The sequence below is a fragment of the Callospermophilus lateralis genome, chromosome 6 (genome assembly GCF_048772815.1).
Source record: "Callospermophilus lateralis isolate mCalLat2 chromosome 6, mCalLat2.hap1, whole genome shotgun sequence".
NCBI classification, from domain to species: domain Eukaryota; kingdom Metazoa; phylum Chordata; class Mammalia; order Rodentia; family Sciuridae; genus Callospermophilus; species Callospermophilus lateralis.
In genome coordinates, this window is record NC_135310.1 from 149,602,186 (window position 1) to 149,606,615 (window position 4,430).

Genomic DNA, 4,430 nt, shown 5'->3' on the forward strand with positions numbered 1-4,430 from the left:
TCCAGTTGCTGTCCCCAAGCGAAGCTGTCATAGAGATGTTATGCTGAGCTGGCTAAAAAGCAGGGTGAAAGATGGCTTCGGAGATTGGCAGAGGCATGGACTTGGCAGGGAGTGGGGTAATGACTGCTCTGTTATGGACTATGGCGGAGCCTCAGATCTCTTCCTGTCAGGCTCTGCCTTCGTTATGGGAAGGCCTGTGTGGCGCGGCCCTGCTCGCTCTGAACAAGAACCCTCTGGCCTCAGGCCGCTCTTGTGCATAGCGCTGAGGACCTTGCCCGGCTGAGCAGAAGCAGGCTGGTCTAAGTTCAGCAGCTGGTGAGCTGAATATGGCTTTGGCAAGAAACCCTCCATACAGAGAGCCTCAGTGAGCTGGCCAAGAATAGCAAGGGACAAAATTAACTCGTTTTAAAAAGAATAAGTGGAAAGGGGAGTGCTCAAGAGAGAAAGGGAAATAAGAAGGCAGAAGGGAGGGAGGTCAGAGGTCACAGGAGTCAGTACATTCACATCTTGACAGACGCCAACAGCACGCGGGGTAGAGAGCCCGTGAAGTGAGATACAAGAGGCGGTCCCTCTACCGTCACCATCTCCTGAGCTCCCAACCCACCATCCCCAACACTGTTATGATCCTGGGGTATCTAATAATGCTCCATCTCAAGAAGAGACATTTTCTATTCATTGACACTCACAATAGCCCATCATTCTGCCAAACACTGTAGACCTGAGCTTGGGGAGTGCCCACAGGAAGCCACAGGGTGCCCATTCCTGGGCCAAGGGTGTGGCTTAGTGGTAGAGCAGTTGACTGGCATGCATGAGGCCTGGGGCCAATCCCTGGCATTGCAAAAAATTAAATTAAAAAAGAAAAAGAAGTCCTCATCCCCTTTGTGCAGACTAGGAAACTGAGGCTCACAGCCGTGAAGGACCTTCCACTGCCGTGCAGTGTGCTGTAAAGCCAGGCAGTGGTGGCCAAGGGGTCACCAGTGGGCACCCTGGCACAACACGTCCTCCCGGACCATGTCCACGAGGGTGTCCGGCTTTCCCAGGGCTCAGCTCCTCCTCTCGCCCCAGCCAGGGCTCCTGCTGCAGTCCTTTGTCCAAGTCTGAGATTTCTCAAGCTTCAGAGTCTCCAAGAACCCCGTTGGTAAGAGTCTTCTGTGGACATTAAGGCCATTATGTTGTCTCTGTAGGTCAAAATACGAGTGTAATTTCTCTTCATTTCATTTCAACAAGCATTTGTTAAGCCCCTAGTGGATTCATTCCCACTCACACAAGTCAGGCTCCACTTTGTGAAAAGAAAGTGGAGGAAACAGGCACAACACTGAAAACCTGGAGGGAAAACAATTGGTAGCCTGGACTAGAGCCCAGTGAGACGATCCCTGGGACCCCTGGGGCAAGGCATTCATTCTCTGGTCCCTTCATTTTGATCTCATAAATTTTCTTTTCTCTCTCTCTCTCTCTCTCTCTCTCTGTACTGGGGATTGAACTCAGGGGTTAACCACTGAGCTACATCTCCAGCCCTCATTTGTATTTTTTTATTTACAGACAGGGTCTCACTGTATGACTTAGGGCCTTGCTCAATTGCTGAGGCTGACTTTGAACTCTCGATCCTCCTGCCTCAGCCTCCCGGGCCGCTGGGATTACGGGTTTTCTTTTTTAGAGCAGTTTTAGGTTCACAGCACAATTGATAGGAAGGTACAGAGATTTTCCACATCCACTCCCCTCCCAGCTTCCCCCTAATCAACATCCCCACCCGAGTACTGCACTTGCTACCATCAATGACTCTGCAGTGACATCAGAATCATCCAGAGTCCGTAGATGACATTAGGGCAAACATTCCTTGGGTTTGACCCATGTACAAGTACACGCGTCTACCACAATGGAATCATATGGAATACTGTCACTGCCTCCCAATCCCCTGTGCTCCACCTAATGAGCCCGCCCTACCCCAACCCTGGTTCTTTCACCGTCCCTATAGTTTATGCCTCTTCCAGAATATCGTATAGTTGGACTGCAACAGTGGGCACACTTTTCAGATGGGCTTTTAGTCAAATGCAGATAAGTCCCCCCATCTTGTCATGGCTCCATAGCCCATCTGCTGTTAGTTATAAGATGGTACCAGTATATCCATTCACCTGCTGAAGGGCATCTTGATCACATGCAGGTTTGAGCAATTACGAATACAGCTGCTATTCATGTGTAAGCTCTTGCTTGGATGTGAGATTTTCAGCTTCTTTGAGTAAATACCAAGGAGCAGGAGTTCTGAATGGTATGACGATGTTTAGTTTTGTAAGAAACCACCAAACTAACTTCCCAAGTGTCTGGTGGCAGCAACCAATGAGCTTTTATAATACCCGACAGGCTCATCAGAGCTGGTGTTGGTTTCCCTACTTCTTAAAGCACTGATTCATGGAATTATGCAGAAACTGCAATGAATCTGAGCGATGAGATAAAAAGTCACCTCCCACAATGTCCACACGATATGCCTCCTCATGCCCTTACTCAAAGCCACCTCACTCTTAACTCTACACAAAATACTACCAAGATAAGTTTTCTTTCTCCTCCCATCTCTAAGAATTCAACACTTTATAGACATAGAGACACTAAAATACAAAACAAAAGACACACGCATTAGCCTGTTTATGAGTCAGTTAACACCTGAAGATGGAATCCTGCGACTTTGTAAGTCTAAGGGCACATCCATCTGTCATAACTGGTGTTTATAACAATACCCTAACACACTTTGTTAAAGAATGAAACTCTATTCAAGATGCACATATATTAAAAATTGGGGATTGATCCCAACCTTATTGATTCATTGTTGGAATTAAATGAAACACATGTAGAATTCTCAGGGTGGTGTCTGGTACACAGTGAGTGATAACAGATATTTGCTAGTGTGTAATAATAATGACTATGTACTAAGTAATTAGAAATTAGAAGGGGAGAAGTGGGAAAGAGAATTGTGATTCCTTAGGCATTTATTACTCCTGGGACTCCACAGGGAGACTCCTTGGGCCCAAGGTGAATTCAGATGTGAATGGTACATGGCTCCTGGTCCTGAAGATGTCCTTATCTGGCATATCATGTGACCACAATGAATGTGATAAATATCGTAATACACCTACTTATAGCAGTGGTGCCATAGCAGATGAGAGGACTGTAAGATTAGAGAAGACCTCAGTAAATAGTTGAGCAAGGCTTGGGAGACTTGCTATTTGACAGGGAGAAGGGGTTCCAGGGACATTCCAGGCAGGGACACAGACTTTAAACAAAAGGCACAAAGTGATGGAGATCAAGTCATTTCAAGTAAAACCAAAGGCCAGGTAGCAACAGGATGGGCTGGAAAGGCCCCTGAGGCCAGTTTGTGATTGCTTAGCGCACCAAGGCAAGGAGTGTGGCATTTATTCAAAAGGCAACAGGCTGCTATTAAAGTCCTTAAGTTAAGAAGCGGTATGATGAAATGTCTGCTTTGGACACACGCTCACTCTGAAGGGATAGAAAATGAACTTGAAGGGTAGAGAGTGGGGTCTGAAGAGCATGCAGAGGTTCTTGTCATGGGTTGTGACTGGAGCCCTTGGGAGAAGTTGCAGGTGTATTTAATAAGATTGTCTATTCCAGGGGCTCTAGGAAGTGAGGGGGGTGACTTTGAAGGCCTTGACTTCAACAATTGGAGCAACCCAAGAAGGGAACCTTCTACAAACCTAAGATTTATTCGGTGATCTTCGAGTCTCCTAGTGGCATGAAAGAAACTGATTTTTTTTTTCTTTTTTTCCAGAGGGGAATACTGGGGATCGATCCCAGGGGCGTTTTACCACTGAGCTACATCCAAGGCTCTGTTTATTTTTTTGAGACAAGTTCTCACTAAGTTGCTGAGATTCTGAGTTGCTGAGGCTGGCCTGGAACTTGTGATCCTCCTGCTTCAGCCTCCCAAGTGGCTGAAGTGACATGCACCACTGTGCCTGGAAAGAAACTGAATCTTTAATGCTATTTAAATTCCAAGGTATTTTCCTGCTGTACCCCAGAGAGTACCACTTGAGTTATGCCATAGGGCTAGAACTGAATGAATGTAATTTATTTTTCTAAGAACTCTAAGGAGGGATAAATAGATATGTTCTCAGAGAACATATTCTAATTCAAAATTGGCCAAATATAATCCAGAGCTGGGCCATCTAATGTGACAGCTACTAACTCTATATGACTACTGAGCTAGTCCTAACTGAGATGTGATATAAGATATACATTAGACTTCCTAGATTCAGTATGAAAAAAAAGGAATAAAAAATATTGTGCTAATTTTTATTTATCACATGTTGATAATATTTTGAATATGTTATATTAAATAAGCTAATATTACAAAAATAATTCCACAAGCTTTTTTTAATGTGGCTACTAGAAAATTTTACATTATGTTTCTATTGGCCCATGGTGGTCTA